Genomic DNA, 18,291 nt, shown 5'->3' on the forward strand with positions numbered 1-18,291 from the left:
TCCTGCTGGGTCGCGGCATCTTCTTTCCTTCCACCATTCCTCTTCCATCATTTTGTTTCAGTCTAGGTTTCTTCTTCTTGCACTCCTCTTTATCGAATTGATCCCCCTTGTTCTAGTTCTCCTTCTCGCTCTCTTTCACATGAACTTCATCTCCATCTGTTTTGATATTCTTTTCTCCTCCATCCTCTTTACATGTCCAAACTATCTTAGTTTATTCCTATCAATTCTCCCATTTAGGTTGTCTATTCAGACTTCCTTTCTCACTCTGTCTTTCCTGTTCTACTTGTTGGGTATTTCATTTCACTGGCTTGAATTTTACTCTCCTCCCTACTTGTCATTGTCCAGGTCTCAGCTGCATAGTTCAATATGGGTGCATAACATTTTGTACATTATCTCTTTCACTTCCTTCGTACTTCCTTATTCCAGACAAAGTTTCTTATACTATGGTAGAATGCATGCCTTGTTGCACCTTCTTGCTAATCTCCATTTGGGCCGATGACCTTCGATGTTAGGCCCCTTAAAACAACAAGCAAGCTAATCTCCATGTCCAGCCATGTATTCTGCATTAATTTACAGTTCCAAGGCTTTGACCACCTATTTTCACAATGCCTTTCCCTTGTCTTTGATATTATCATGGTCTTGCTTTTTTCTGTGCTGATTTTTATACCATACTTTTCATTTTTCTTGTTCATTGCATCAAGTTGTTCTTGTAATTCTTTGCTGTTTCTTCCCTTGACCACAGTATCGTCTGCAAATAGTAATAACTTCATCTCCCTATTCCCATATGCTTCCTTTGTCTCCTTTACAATTTTGTCCATAACCAGTAGAAACAACACTCCCCTGTCTTAGTCCAGTTTCATTTCTAAACCATTCTGTCTTTCCAAACAGAGTGTATTAGGTTTTGCATTTTTGCACCATGTCTACAGTTTGTGTACCCAGTGTCATTTTGATCATGGTTTCCCAGACCTTCTCCTTGGGAACGCTATTGTATGTCTTTGTTAGATCTATGAATGTCATGCCGAGATCCTTTTCATATTTTCAATGTTGTTTTCCATTAATTGTCTCAGGCTGAAGATTGAGTCCACTGTAAATCTTCCACTTTCTATTTCATGGTTATAATAATAATTATATAAGAATTCTTAGTTAGAGAGACACAACTGTACACAAACTCTTGGAAGAAATTCAAAATTTGTAGCATAATGTGGATGTTTAGTAAGACATTAAAATAAAAGGTTCTGTAGAACATACTTATACTCATTTATGCCAATATATATTTGCTGAATTAGTTAAACTATCGCTTAGTAAATAGATTTTATTTGAAGCAAAATAATTCAAAGATTTGTTTTCATGCAAATGCATGTCTTGGTTGTGATAAAAGTAATAATGAGCCATCACAAGATTCCTTGAAGAATACAAGATTGCTTATTTTAACTTGAAACGTTATTTTCACCAACATGGCTGACTTCCTCCAATCTTTTGTGCTGACCGCTGTATTCTCATTATAGATTTTTATACTTTTCGTCTTTCAGTCTGCAAGTAAGATGGAAATTTTTGGTTTCTTTGTGTTGTTATTCCCCAGTCTAGAAAGCCAAGAATAACGGCCGAGAGGATTCATCGTGCTGAGCACACGACACCTCATAATCTGCACGCCTTCAGGCTGAGCTGTGGCTGCTTGTAGGCCATGGCCCTTCGAGGCTGTTGCGCCATGGTGTTGGGGAGTTTGTGTTGTTATTGAACTTGTTCATGAAGTATATTTAGAATTGAAGAGTTTCTTATTCATTGTTTATGCACTTTATTCCTCCATTGAGGTCTGCCTGTATTTTAGTCAGTAGTTTGCTTGGAACTAGAGTGACTAAGCATTATCGGGAGATTCTACTCATGTTTCAGAAATCCTTTCCTGATGCTTGGAACATTCTCATTTGACACTATAGTGATGCTACGGTGGAATCCAGGTATCATTCACCTCTTGTGGCTTCTCAGGAGGAAGATGGTCAATACTATATTAAATGAAGTGATGAGAAGATGAAGGAAACAGTTGCTTAAAATGTAAGTATTTTTAAATTGAAATTTATATACAAAGTTATGGTAACCATTGAAGTTCTTTTAAATTTTAATCTTACCTGGAGAAACATCATAATATGAAGTAAAACATACCTGGCAGATCAAAAATTGTTCCCATCAGCACTATTGACTTTTCTCTCATGCGCTGGAATATCGTGGTTCCCATTGTGAGACAAATACACGAAAATGAAAGAAGTTATCCAATGTGTCTGTCACCTCATCAAAAGTCAAAACTGATGTCCTCTAAGATGATTGTCTAACAAATAGCATCACTCGCAATTGAGGTAGGAGGCCGCTACTTGCTTCAAGTGAGGAGCATAAAATGTTCGATGTTGGAATTGCTGTATCTCGATAGTATTGGCACTTACGCACACAAAAGTTTGGCACAATATACTCTTTCTACTCTATATCATGAAAATACCACCATTTGACCCATGAGAGTAGCCATACTTTCCCACTAGAATGCACTGCCACTTGCCACACAAGCACTCAGCTCAACATCACTTGTCAATGAACTATTATCAGAATTAAAATTGAAATTATGCAGGTCGTTATAACTGTTGTTCAAAAACAAAGAAATATTTTATCCCCACACAAGAACTATTGCACTCACTGTGGTTGTCAGTTCACTTTCCTGGTAGCTCCTAGTTTTTCCATTCAGCTAAGTTCCTGTTTTCACTGTATCTCGAATTGCATATTATGGTATCTTTCTAGCTGGTTTAATATTAAACTGAGCCTCTTTCTTCAGGTTATGTCATACTTGTAGTACTTCATGCTGCCAATTGATTCACCTTTATTGTTTTTTAATGTTTTTGGATGAACTAGTTCTTCAACATGTGAAGTTCAGCGTAGCCACGAGCAAGTGCTCCAGCCTCAAATTGAAACTACATCATGATTGACGACTTTGAACATAATTGTGACATTTTCACTTTTAATATTTCGTGTAAGATTTGTTTCTTCAGTGAAGGGGAAATGGGGAGCACTCGCTCACACACACTCTCTCTCTCTTTTTCCTTTTTTTCTTTTTTCTTTTATCAGCTACTAAATTCAGCCAGTCATATATCACTTCGCAAGTGGATTCAAGTGGGCTTTGCTAAATTTGCACGTGACTTAAGAACGGCTTGAGAGCCATGCTAAGAAATCAGTATCAACCACAAACACACTGTGGGTTTCAGACCATGTCACTGTGGTGTATTTGCTTTGGTGCAATCCTGTCAGCTCGGAGGTCTGTATTCAAACTTTTCCCTGGGTGAAGTTTCATTCTTCGACCCGTGTGTTAACCCACATGCAGATTTAACAACAACACCACCACCACCACCACGCAAAGCCCATTTGAATTCGCCCACAAAGCTATCTGATTGGTTAAATTCAGCAACTGATAAAATGACAACAGCGAGAGATAATGAATTTCAAATTTATTTCAAATTATTTATCAGCATGACCAACCCTCTAACACTCATGTATCCGGTTTACATTGTTTCTGACCATCCTTTATATATAATCTTTAAATTACCAAGATCTTATTTTCTCAGTTCCTATTTCTTTTTCACTCCTTTCTGTATCTTATTCATTATGGTAATAAATAAGAGAGGGGATTACACATCTCCTTTCCTCTGGCCAGTCTTTATTTCAAACCTAGCCTGTCTTCCCAGAATTTGATTTCACCCTGTTGTTAGTGCTGTCGTACAATGCCTGGATTATTTGCGCTCTTGCTGCAATTCCTGTACTTCTGAGTGCTCTCCATACTCAGTAGTTCCCTGCTTTTTATACTCCTGTAGTAATTTCTACTTGTATCTGGAGCAAATTTTACTTTTGTCTCAAGCAGAGGAATGGTTTGGGGATATTTGGTTTTTTTTTTTTTTTGCACTGTCTCACAAGGTCAGATCTGTTGCACCTCTGACTGACATTCAGAGTATTTCAACCAAATCGAGTTTGAAAAAGATCGAAAGGATTCATAACAAACAAGAATAACTGATCAAAAACAAAGGAAATTTGAAGGAACCCACACACAAATAAGAATTTGTGTGAAAATTCATGTCAGATCTGTCAACAAGAGTCAAGACTGTTCCGTTCAAGACTGTTTATTCAAAATATTAACCAATGTCAAAGAGAATGAGAATATTTATCCAAAATATATCTTGCTGTTGATACAGATTGTTTTCAGTTTTGCAAAATATTCTGTTACTAGCAAATGTACCCATAATTCGCTACGGTACTTTACATTGTATACGGATATCAAAGACTGGCAACACCAACACCGAGTTGGTGAGTTTCCATTATAATAGCAGACCACTATGCCTAACGTCAGTCACATTTTAGATGGGTACATTTGTTTATAATGGCAGGCACCCTTGCCTACTGACAAACATAATCGGGTAAAAGAGTTTTGAAAAATATTGCACACTCCTTTGTCTTCTGCTAGTCGAATCGAGAAGGGAATTATTCATGACAATGGAGCACAGGAGTTGGAGGACGACCCCATTCTTACTGCCAGTCAAAGTCGAATTGGGGAGGACTGATTACAATAGAAGACAGTCACTATCGATTTGAAAAGTATTTAATAACAATGGCAGACAAACCCTTTCTAGATCGCTACAAATCAACTTCAGTGAATATAGATCGTCATATGGAGGTATATGGATGTTTACCTTCTATTACAGAATAGCTGCTGCTAAACGGTATATCATATTGAAAAACGGATTGTACGATAAAGCGCCTCTGGCCACATTTAGTGATCTAAATGGCTGGTCCTATGATATGTCCAAGTATCTCTTCTATTTAAAGGCAAGAGATTTTTATAAAAGTTGAATATGTTGAAAATGGTGTAAGCTTTTCACATATTGAATTACATTTCAAACACATATGTGACAGCTTAAAACATAGAATTTGGCACAAATAAGGCTACTGTGTTGACCAATATTCGTGTATGATTTGATGATCCCATCTTTCCTATAAGTGATACAAACCATCAATTATACATGTACAAGGTACAAAATTTAGGTACAATACAGAAAAAGAGCATAATTTAACGTATAAGGGAGAGAGATAGACAAAAAGTCATAGGACCAAAGTTGTAGATCACTCCAAACTGAACGGAAATTGTTCCGTCCGTTTTGTGAAACGGCTTACCGTTTAACAACAAATACCTCAAAAAGAATATCTGCACAGTCATTAAAATTGCCTCCATATTTTGATATTTTGGGGGGTAAAAAGTGACAAATTCGAACTTCTTGGAATTTTTCCATCGGTTACAGGCTAACCACTATAATTTTGCCAAATTTTAATTTTCTACCTCGTCTGGCAGGTTGTGCCACCATCTTGATTTGAGGGACTGGGGATAAAAATTAGGAAATTCCTGAAAATTCTTTAAGCTCACGAAACCTACAGGTTGTCGCTTTGGATAAATTATACGACTGTATTCTTATGCTGAGCCAAAAATTTGAGGCCCCCAGCACCCCCCCTTCAGGGAAATTTGAAAATTTTCGATTTTTGTAGGGATCCTGAAGCCATCAGCTTCTCCCATACCCAGTTTCAAATTTCTGAGATTTCTGGAAGTGCCTCATTAATTCACGTCTATTATTCATTTTTAAATATTTATATATACATCGCTCCAGACCGACTTGCTTTTATGTACAGTAGAAGTCCATTATAGCAAGAATTCATAAAAGCGAAAAATTTACTCGCTATAGCGGATTGTCTTTATACCTGATTTATGGACGAAAGTCGGAAAAACCCCCATACACATTAAAATCGGTTAGAAACGGCTATCAGTTTGTTCAAAACTTGCGTTTCCACGGATGATATCCAGACTATGGGTTATTTATTTGTTATTTTTCGTGGAAGTGTGTATTTAATTTCATTCTGAAAAAATTACAGTACTGTATTTCTCCGAATCCAAGACAAACCCCACTTTTTCCTTCAGAAATTTAAATCAGGTTAAAAAAATGCTTTGTAAAATCATATGAATGCCTTTGTTGTACAGTACGCATTTTTAGACACTGAACATTGGCTTTCGTTATGCCATTTTTTTGCGACTGTACAATTATTTCCGCGGGTTTAATGACCACTAACTTAAAATTGGCATCATAATACCAAAGAGAACCTGTTGAAAATTTGCCGGCAATACCTATGCTATGCATCTCTACAATACGACGATCCATCAGGAAAATATTCTTGCTGTCTATAAAACTGTTACTTTTACTCAGCATCAGATATTACCGCTACATGCACGTCTCACTTGCCGGGTTCGGCCAACTTTAGCGGCTGACGATGTATAGGCCTAATCGCGGACGTTGAAGTTCAACGAACGAGTTTATATTGCACCACGGTATGGCCATTCTGCCCTTGAGCTTTTCGTACACATACCTCACAATTTGATCTTCGACTTTATTAAAGCGTCCTTGTTGCGGACCACTGAATGCATTTTTTGTGGGGTACGCGTTTTTTTTTTTTAGGTATCTTTGTCTTCAGGCTAGCGTCAAATATTGGCTTTAATTAGTCCTTGCAGCTGCACAATTATTCTACATTTCCGAATGTTTAATAACCATTAACTTAAAATTGGCATCATAATATCGACGAGAACACATTGATAATTTGCCGGCAATACCTGTTCCAAGTATCTTTATAATACGACTATCCATCTCGAAAATGTTTCTGCTGTCTGTAAAACTTAATTTTACTAAGCATCAGCAATGGCGTATACTGAGGGCTACCAAGGCTATCAGTGAAGCCCAAACCTCAAATGCGAGTAATGGAAATCTAAAGCACATTATATTGTAAGCATCTGACACATTGTTTCATTTGCAAACTGGAAAGAAATTGAGAAAAGACGCCACACGTATTTCTAAGAACAAGGCTTCGGAGACTGATATTGCAGCCCAGACTCTCATCCCGCTCCCCGCGACACGCCTCACGCGGGTTGCTGCTGTACTATGCCTACAGGCGCGGGGACCGGCGGAGGATAGGTGTGCTAGCCTTCGGTCCATCAGATTGCCACAGTTAACTATCAGCCATGCGTTACTCATCGTATATACTTCCTCACCTCATCCTTCTGACTTGATTATATAGATAACGGAGTGCTGGTATTTCACTCCCATTTACTTCTACATCCTTGTAGGAAGACACTGCAGGTCTGCTGTTATAGGAATAATATAGTTTTATTTTTATAGGTAGATCTACTAAAATGAGTAGCAATCTCTCAGGTTTAGTGTTCTCTTTTGTTGGTTGGAATCGAATCCGTGATCATGGGTCGGACACCACCACTGATTTTCTGAGGAAGATAATTAATCAGTGAACGATGGGTATGACCGCTGTAAAATTCAACATTTTATTTAGCGATTATGATGATGATGTTAATAATGATGATAATGATGATGATGATGATGATGGTGCATGGCATCTGTAGAGGCTTGGTGGTGACCTAATAGGGATAAAATGAATGGCGAAGACATCATAAACACCCAGTCCCCAAGCCAGGAAAATTAAGAGTATGAGGAGCTGATTCTGAAAATTGATCTGGGGCCATCGGACCAAAGGCAAGCATTCTATCCATTTAGTCTCAAAGCTGGACTGCAATTTGCTAATCCTTGAGCTACCAACACGATTGATCAGGTGTTGAGTATTGGCAGTGGCAGAGGCCAGGGCAGTAGCTTGTGAAGCAGCCTTGACAACACAGCAGGCTTCTCCATTGGCTTTTGGCTACAGGTCAAAATGCTTAAGGCTTGACGTTCCCTAAACCATCTGTCGAAAAGGGGTAACCTAAGTCTAGTGGTAGCCCATGTCCTGACACCAGCATACGCCACTGAGCGTCAGGTACAGTAGACGTGTTGTAACTCTGCCACTGAGTAGCCGTAGCCTTTCTAAGAATTCGAAGGCTCGCAGGTTTTGATGCCATTCTGCAGATTTGAGAAACTTTTTTGTAGAGGCTAATATAACGTAATTCTCTCTTCACTAGGTATTTCCCGAGATCCAGTGACATTACACACAGGCACTGTACAACCGGTTGTCGCGGCTAGCAATGTATAATAAAGAGCCGGTCATTTATTTTCGACGAGTTTTTTGTGTGTGCACACATGTGGGGGTGAAAAGAAACAGTGTGGTTACTGCGGTACTTGCCAGTGGTATTCGTTACTGTCAGGCCGTGAATGCAAGACAGCCCTTGATTTTTCGCATTAGATTCTGAGGAAAAAACGTCGTTTTGGATTCGGAGAAATACTGTATCACTCCAGAGGCTTATGTAGCAAACATTTCAGTTTTCTTCTTCAAACGGCGTCACCTAACCTAACCGTATATGTATCGTGAAAACATATTTGAAATGCTTGTAGAGAAATTTACGTGTGAATAGCCTTTCCGAAATTTAACTAGACGCGAGAAAATATGAACTATCCTCTGAAATCAGTGATGTACTCTGCCATATTTTGAGGTGTATCACATTCTTACTTAATTTCAGTATATAACATTAAAATTAAGCGATCGTTTACTTCAGCCTTTATTTTTAACAAGTTAACAACTGCTATCGGCCACATTATTTACGCATTTATTACGAAAACATGTTATCCTCTTTCATTTTGAATTTTCTTTAGAGAACAGCTGTCAAGGGGTATTACTAATCGCCTTCGAATGTGTACGACAGAGCTCGCAAATGCACGTAGTGAGAAAACTATACCAAACCGAAGATGATTGATCGCATGTTGTGGCAAACTTTTCAGTTTACTTATTCAAACAGCGTCACTATCCTAACTTAACCGTACTATACGTATGATGAAAATACGCTTCAAGCGCTAGTAGAGAAATAATAATCTTCTCGCTATAAATTTACACGATAATAGCCTTTCTGTAATTTAACCAGAAGCGAGAAAATATAAACTAATCTCTGAAATCAATTATGCACTCTGCCATATCTCGAGGTGTAGGCCTATCCCATTCTTACTTAATTGCAGTATTTTGCATTAAAATTAAGCAATCGTTTAGTCAGCCTTTATTTTTAATGAGTTAACAACTGTTATTGGACACGTTATTTACGCATTTATTATGAAATGTGTCCTCTTTCATTTCGAATTATAGTTGCAGAATAGCAGTCGACGGGTATTACTAATCGACTCCTACATCGCCTTTGAATGTAGATGACAGAACTCGCTAGTGGAAATAGCAAGGAAACGATACCAAAGGTAATCGATCGCATGCAACATAATCGCTGGGGTGCATAAATATTGGTAACGGAAAAAATCATGCGCGCTTAATCACTCGTAATAATGGATGCATCTGTGATAGGGCTCTCGCTGTAATCGAAGGTTAATACACAGTTTAATATAGGAATTTTGAAGGGACAGCAAAATACTGTCGTAATAGCAGAGTTCTCGTTATATGCCGTACTCGCTATAGCGAACTTCTACTGTATATAGATATGACGGATAAGCACGAGCAAGTTTAAAAAAGCAGACCTCCACTTTGAGATTCACTACTCCTAAATGGAACATGATATTAACAAACGGTTTGCGCTAACAGGCGCCTCTTTTATCTCTCTAAATGTTTGTTTCTAAACCATTTCCTCATATCTTCCATATTTAGGGGGTAAATTGATTTCGAATATTTGAATAGGGTGAAATTTGGGTATATTTTTAATGCTTTGCATTATTATTTGCATACTTATGGATAAGCTAGAATGAGTGCACAAAATCTTTATGATCCTATCTTTCCTATAAGCATGTCAGGCAATGAAATATACTTGTAAAAATCACCAAATTTATGAACAATCCAGAAATACAGCTAAATCTAAGGTATATGGAAGAAAGATACGACAAAAAGTCATAGGACCAAAGTTGTAGATCACTCCAAATTGAACTGAGATTGTGCCATCCGTTTTGTGATATGACTTACCGTTTAGCCAACAAATACCTTAAAAAGAATGTCTTCGCAGTCATTAAAATTGCCTCCATATTTTGATATTTTGGGGGGTAAAAAGTGACAAATTTGAACATCTTGGAATTTTTCCATCGGTTACATGCTAAAAGCTATAATTTCGCCAAATTTCAATTTTCTACCTTGTCTGGCAGGTTGTGCACCATCTTGATTTTGGGGGCCAGGGGATAAAAATGAAGAAATCCCTGAAAATTTTTAAGCTCACAAAACCTATAGGTTGTCGCTTTAGATAAATTATACGACTGTGTTCTTATGCTGAGCCAAAAATTTGAGGCCCCCCAGCATGCCCCCTTCAGGGAAATTAGAGAATTTTCGATTTTTCTAGGGATCCTGAAGTCATCAGCTTCTTCCGTACCAAGTTTAAAATTTCTGAGATTTCTGGAAGTGCCTCATTAATTCACGTCTATTTTCATTTTTAAATATTTATATATACAGTAGAGTCTCGCTCATCCGACCTTCGCTTATCCGACATTCCGTGTTATCCGACACTGGTAGACTTAATTTGAACTTTTGGTGGAGACTAAATTCAGGGAGACCCGGTGTAGAAGGTGCGACCGTGGGACAAGCACTGGCCTGACCGCTGGTGGTAGGACCGTTTTTTCCTCAAGGACAGGTGCAGTGAGGTTTGAGTCATTGTTCATTGTAGTATTGGTTGGATGCGGATGTTATAGTTTTCATATCCTCTGTGAGTATGGCGAATATTTGGAAGAAAGTGATTGTTTCTATGCAAGACAATTTTAGTGCTTTAAAGAGACTGGACAAAGGGTAAACTCTTTAAAAAGTGGCTTCATATTATGGTGCTGGACGTGTTACAGTGGGAGACTGGAAAAAAAGAGGGAAGAAATTGAAAAGTGGTGCTCTACCGGAGCAGAGAAAGCAATGAAAAAATGTGAGTGCGAAAAAGTAGGCGAGCACTATTTCTTTGTTTCACTCAACACCGAGAAAATTGCCTGCCAATATCTGGCCCCATTCTGCATGAAAAGGCTGTGTATTTCCAGAAGGAGTTTAATGAATGGGACCCCAATTTTACTGCTAGTGCTGGGTGGTATGATCGGTGGAAAAAACGGTACGGCATTAGGCAGCTTAATAGCTGTAGAGAAAACTGTCAGCTAAATCTGATGAGGTTGTGAAATTTAAAAAGGAATTTCAGGAAATAATTCTTGCTGGAGGATTAACCGGTGTTCAGATTTCTAATTGTCATGAGACTGGGCTAAATTTCAAGTTGCTGCCATCAAAAACTCTCGCAGCCGAAGCCGAGACGTCTGCACCTGGCTACAAGCACAGTAAGGAAATAGTTACTGTTCTTTCCTGTAGTAATGTTACTGGGAATGTAAACGCATAATTGCTTATGATCGGTAAAGCAAAGAAGCATAAGGTCTCTAAAAACATTTCTGTTAATGTTCTTCAAGTCGATTACACGAATCAGAAGGCTGCCTGGATGTCTGCTGATATCTTTAAAGAGTGGATTTTTACACAGTTTTTCCCAGATGTAGAAAAATATCTAGCTTCGAACAATCTCCCTAGAAAAGCTCTTCTTCTACTAGACAACACTCCATCACACCCAAATGAAGAGCAACTTAGAAGTGGAGACATCAAAGTCATGTTCCTCCCTCTTAACGTGACGTCTTTATGCCAGCCAATGGACCAAGTTATGCTGGGAACATTGAAGAGGAAATATCGCCGGGAAATCCTTTCATCCCTGATACATGAAATGGAAAATGGCAACATGATACAAAAGTTGAAACGAATCGACTGGATAGCGCAGTATTAGGAAGAAGATGAAACAACGACATTAGCAAAGTCTTAGAATAAATTGTTGAGTGAGGTTGAACATCGAAAGGAGGTGGTACAAGGAGACATGGAAAATATTGTGCCCTTTCTGAATTGCATTCCTGGCTGTGCGGATGCTACGACTGAAGATGTGAGTAAGTGGTGTGCACAAGATCAACTGTTTGAACTAACTGAGTCTGATATTATTGATTTTGTGAAAGCTAATGAAAAAGAGGATGATAAAGAAGAACGAGGCATTGCAGAGCAAAATGAGAAAACGATTCAGAGTGAATGATTAAGTGCATTGGAAATGGCCTTAACCTATGCTGAACAACAGACGGAAGCAAGCGCAACGGAGGTGTAGATTTTTCGTCGATGGTGCGATATCGCAGCAAGTAAACGTGGATCAGCAGGCAAGCAGACATTGTTGACAAGTTTCTTTTCGTAAGACATTTGGAATGCTTTCGTTCAATACTGCATGCACTGTACAATTGAATTGATAATTTTATAAATAGAGTACCGTAAAACATGTCATTGTTTTAGTACTAGATTATGGCCTTCCTGTTTGTTTCACTTCATTCTCAAAGTTGTTCTGTATTATCCGACATTTTCGGTGATCCGACGTACTCCAGGTCCCGTTTAGGTCGGATAATCGAGACTCTACTGTACATCGCTTCAGACCGACTTGCTTTTATATATATATATTTATTTCAAGCTTTACAGAAAGGCAAAGTATAATTTCTAAAAGTGTCCTTTGTTGTAAATATTTGGTAGATTACTGGATGTCATAGGGACATAAGCCCTTTTGCAGTAGATATCACCCCATCCTTATTGTACTCTCATATTTATTTATTTTTCCCCTCAGTCATGTCACTGAAAAGACCAAATCTACTGTTAATCTGCCACTTTGTAAACAATATTGCTCTTCTTCTATTTGTTCTTCCACTATCTTGCTTCGGTGTCTACTCCAATACATGCCGTATTTTGGCTACATGTAGTTGCCCCATTCTTTTGTGTTGCCTTTAAAAAATATATATATAGACACAGTTTTTTTGTTTGCCTCCCCCTCAGTGCCAGTCTAGTAAAGACCAATGCCCCTGGTGACTATTAACATTACTGGTCACTCTGCTACACTAAGCTGCTCTCCCAAACCACATTGTCTGTATTGTTTATTCTACTTCTCCCAGGATCTCTCTCTCATTTTTCCCCAACCACAGTGATAATCATTCTTATTCATTTAATCTTCTCATTTACTGTGTCAAGCTGCCTCTCCCTTATTGTTTCCTCAAATCTCAATAAAATTTGCGAATAGCATTTTGTTCGTTTTTGGTCCTACATATTTTTCACTTCATATTTGAAATCCTGTAAATTTCTTGAGAACTTGTGACCTAGTTTCTGACCTTAGAGAAGAAATCAGCAGATTGACTGTGGTCTTAAGCATGACATTTCAAAACTGGAAAATTAATCAGATAAGAATATTGCATCGGAGAATAAATTTGAGATAAACATTCAAGGTAGTAAATTTAAGTCAATACAGCTATTGGATGTCTCAAACACAGAGGAGTCTGTTTTCCAGTCTTGGTAAGAAAAGTATTCTGAAGCATGGTCAAAGGCATCTCAAGGAACATTTCGTCTTCTGTAAGCTGCAAATACTGATCTCCGTGAAAGTGTTCTATACAGCCACTGACCCCTCGATGGGAAGTTACCCAATTTTATTACTAGTATTGAGTGATGCATGTTCTTTCTGAGCGATGCTTTAGGTACCTTTCCAAGAGCTCTTCTACTTTTATTACTCTTACTGCAGTAGTATTGTTCATTGATCCAATCTCCTACTACATGCCTGTTCTATTAAAAAAAATGTAATTACATACAAAAAGCTACTCTGTTCATTATTAGTTTAAAAGGGAAGTATCTATTGAAAAACACCAGTGAAGTACTTAAAACAAGAATTAAATAATTTGCCAGCAGTGATAGTGACATTGTCTTCCTTCATATGCTTGGAAGGATAGTTGCCTCTCATTTTTCTCCTTTATTTCCTTTTTCTGCTTTATCCTTTACTTTGTATAAAGAGAAATACTGTTGTGATACTTCATTCTATTTGTCTTGTTTCAGGAGCCTGTGGTTTCGGATGTACCTGATACAGTATTTTGTATAAAAATGACTCATATGGATGGGAATCAGTTGGCACTTCAAATAGGTCAGCAATACTGTGACTTACTGGATAATCATAGAGATCAGTTATCATTGTACCTGAGTGATGATGTTATTTTACAGTGGTTTGGCCGTACCATACGTGGAAAGGATCTTGTCACAAGTTTTTTCAACCGAGAAATTGCTAATACAACTCATAAGTTGACCAATGTTGAACCTGCTGATCCCATTCATATTCAAAGTATTTGTAGGAAAGAGGTTAGTTCCTATTCTAAACCCTTTCAAGATTCTGGTAGTCCTCAAGAAAAGTACATTAAATCTTTCCGAAACCTCACAGTTAATGACTGTATGTCTAGTTCTGGCTGTGATGCAGGAAACTTGGCATTTAGTGGTGATATTACAATGCAGCAGCATGATAGCGCAAGTGGTGGAGATGAGAGTGAGCAGTGTTGCATTAATAAGTGTTTCAAAGCTTCTGGAGAAATACAGTTTTGCCGCACAAGAATGACTCCATCTTCACATAAAAACTTGAAGTTAGCAGCAGACACTATGAAGTGGGAACGTTCCTGTAAAATGCATATTTCATACAGTTTCTTCCAGTCCCAAGGAGAATTTAGGAACTTCAAGCTTGAACAAATAATATACGAGGATTCTACTCGTTGCAAGAGAAACCTTGCTCCAGAATTTGAGAAGATTGCTCAGTAATGGCAATCAGGTTCTGTATGTTAATTGGTTATATATTTTTTACTAAAGAGTTTATGTGGCATTTAATGACATTTATGGAATATTTAAAACTTCAGTTGATTTTTTTGTATATTCTATTATCCATGTTGATATTTAATATTGTTCTTCTCCGTGCTTTGACTTCTGAATGTAATACAGAGTGATCTCCCTTTAGAATTGTTGATGTAATGCAATCAGGGACATTGTAGCATTGGTAGCAGACCTAATTGTTCATACTGGAATTCTTTGAACAAGACCTGTGCCATTCTTAGTCCTACATAGATTGTGTGTGTAGTAAGATGATGGGATATCCAATTTGGGACCACTGTGTGAAGCTGACCACATCATTCCCATACTTTTCTCCTTTTTTTTAATTCATCTTGCACTGATCTTCATGAATGCTTTCAGGTGTGTAAGCTGAAATGTCTTGATTAATAAATATACAAAAATATCTGGTTAAAATGGCAAGCATAATGAAAACAGATTTTGTAGATGAAGACATTTAAAAATGAACACCAAGAATTTACAAGGTTCATGAAATGTAACCAAGCAGGGATAGTATGCAGCTAAGTGGCCTGGTTTGGGCAGCAATGTACCTGCTTCGACCAGTGATGGTTTATTCAAGAATGGCAAGAAATTATTCAGTTCTCAATAAGATAATGTACTGCTCAAATCAGGTTCTTCAAAACAAACCACTAAGGGATCTTTTGGGCATGAAAGTAAATTAGCTCAAGACAGTCTTGTTAGCTAGCATAAGAATGTCAGATATCAACAAATTCTGTCTGAAGAGATCTCAAAATATACTACTTTTTCTCCTATAAAGTGACAGTGAACCACATATAGATTCTGTATAGATCCAGTGGCAAGATCAGATTTTGTAAGTGAATGTTACAATAAGTTCAGGGTGAACATAATGATTAATGCCTCTTTTATTAATGATGATAGATAGATACTTGGTTCCATCTTAGTGGTTGTATGAATACCCAGATTACTTGTCATTGGGACACTGGAAATCTCCATTCAGTACAAGTACTGGTACCACTGCTCACACAAAACGTTAATGTGTGATGCACTGTCTGAGCTAAAAGTGTAATTATGGGCTTTTCTTTTTTAATACTACTAAGTCAAAGCACTATGTGAACAATATTATTAGCCATTTTCTGAAAAACTTGCGGAAGAAAAGAAGGAAAATAGATTTTTAATGACAGCCCGTGCATCTGGACATTTCATGTTCATAAGCCTACTTACAAGAAAACATATAACACATCAATCACAGTGATGCAGTTGGTTAGTTACTGACTTTCTGCTTCCAGGATAGTGGATTTGATCCTGGCAACAGAATAACCAGTTTAGTAATATTTGAGGATGTTTAAATGAGATGTGTCATTGGCTGCTGGCACTTTAAAGAAATCTCTGCAGGACAAAATTTCATCACCCTTGTGTCTATTGAGACCATTAGCATTTAGAATAGACCTAAACTAATAACATAATTCATATTATTATTATTATTATTATTATTATTATTATTATTATTATTACTACTTAACTACATATCATTATATTTTGACACATGAAAGAGCTGTTCCTGCAGGATTAAATTACCACACCTTGATGTCTGTTAAAATTGTTAGTGGTTAGAATTGAATTGACTTTACTTGATTTAATAATAATGTTATTGGCTTTAACTTATATCACACTAACTACTTCGTATGATTTTTGGCGACCTTTACTTGATTTTAATTTATTTGACTCACTATTCTTATTATTACTATGCTGGGCTGAGTGGGTGGTTGAGGCGCTGGCCTTCTGGTCCCAACTTGGCAGGTTCGATTCTGACTCAGTCCAGTGGTATTTGAAGGTGCTCAAATAGCTCAAATACGTCAGCCTCGTGTTGGTAGATTTACTGGCACATAAAAGAACTCCTGCAGGACTAAATTCTGGCACCTTGGCATCTCCAAAAACTGTAAAAATAATTAGTGGGGCATAAAGCCAATAACATTATTATCATGTCTGGCTCCATTGCTAAATGGTTAGCATGCTGGCCTTTGGTCCAGGAAATGCCAGGTTCGATTCCCGGCCACGTCAGGGATTTTAACTTTCATTGGTTAATTTTAGTGGCTTGGGGGCTGAGTGCTTGTGACATCTTCATCATTAGAATTCATCACAGGTAGGGCCCCATCCTCACTGATGCGCAGGTTGCCTATACAGCGTCAACTTGAAAGATCTGCACCATCACTCTTCAGAGGCCACACACCATTATTATTATTATTATTATTATTATTATTATTATTATTATTATTATTATTATTATTATTATTATTATTGCAATTGTATGGCCTCTGCTATCGTGTGCAGGTGTTTTAATTTGGTGCAATATGGACTGCCTGCATGTAAATTTCAACATTCTGAGTTACTTTACCAGATGATGGAGAAACTGGAACTCCCTTGGACGATCTGTGACTTGATTTTAATTAATTTTGTCAGGTAAACACCAAATGTGTCACCAGAGACTTTTAAGTGCTGACTTCAAATGACATGGATTGCCAAATGGACTTTTCCCTGCCCTTCAGTAATCTGACTACCTCTGTCTCATTTGAGCCACTGATCCACACAGGGAGCTAGTAGTAGTAGTAGTAGTAGTAGTAGTAGTAGTAGTAGTAGTAGTAGTAGTAGTCCCTGGATGTTTATGACATGCCATATATTTTCTTTATATTCTTTCCATGGAAAATACAAGTTCAGCATGATTTTATCTATAGTGACTCAAATTATGCAATTTTCATGTCATATAAAGTAATGTTTGGGATTTATTAACATTTTTGTCATATTCTGGTAATTCTTCATATTATGGTCATATTTCCCATGAATTTTCATACTTTTGTCTTTTATTAAATTTTTTTTTAAATTCCACTTTCGTATTCCTTCTTGCAATAATACCAGTATAATTGGGTATTATACATTTTCCGGCTAACTCATTCCTGTTGCGAGCATTTTGTCCCAGTGTGCTAATTTGGAGTCTTCTCAAAGACGGGTTTTTGACATCTCCTAATTGTTGTCTGTAGTTTCTTACAGTTATCTTTCTTAGAAATATATGTGTATGTGAATTAGACGGTAAGCTGTATAGAAAGAAACAGATGCATAGAAAGCAACAGAAAGATTAGCTTCAATTGAACTCTAATGATTTGATGTATTTCAGATATGCCCCTATAACATCCTGCGATTTTGAGTGGTCTTTTGTCCATTACAGGTCATTGTTCTGTGTAAATAGAAGATAATTCCTATTTGAAAACTTTAACTTTGCTATTGTAATTCTTTCTGATTGCCCATCAAAATGTGACATTTATTTCATTCTGTGCAGTCGAGAGTTATCTCTGGGTTGAGTAATTAAATAAATTCAAAATATAATAATTAATATTATGACTTATTGTTGAATGTGCTAGATTTTAAAAATATATTTTCAATATAATGTTAATTTAACAGCAGCAACATTTTGAAGAATTCGAAAATGTTACCTAAAAATTTTGAAGTCATATTTATTGTCATATTTTAATACTTTTTTAGGTCATAAATGCTTACATATTTCTAACATTTTTTAGGTTATAAACATCCGGGCCCTAATTATTATTATTATTATTATTATTATTATTATTATTATTATTATTATTATTATTA

The 18,291-nt window shown here is 37.1% G+C and overlaps 1 long non-coding RNA gene across 1 annotated transcript in view; it reads left to right on the forward strand.

Annotated features, from left to right (window-relative positions):
- The window catches only part of LOC136866088 (uncharacterized), a 56,416-nt gene extending 41,358 nt beyond the window's left edge, over positions 1-15,058 (forward strand). Inside the window, exons 2-3 of the long non-coding RNA XR_010859487.2 lie at positions 1,888-2,046; positions 13,861-15,058. This is a non-coding gene — a long non-coding RNA (uncharacterized lncRNA). The remainder of the gene's footprint in view (positions 1-1,887; positions 2,047-13,860) is intronic.
- Positions 15,059-18,291: the final 3,233 nt, after the last annotated feature.

The sequence above is a fragment of the Anabrus simplex genome, chromosome 3 (genome assembly GCF_040414725.1).
Source record: "Anabrus simplex isolate iqAnaSimp1 chromosome 3, ASM4041472v1, whole genome shotgun sequence".
NCBI lineage: Eukaryota > Metazoa > Arthropoda > Insecta > Orthoptera > Tettigoniidae > Anabrus > Anabrus simplex.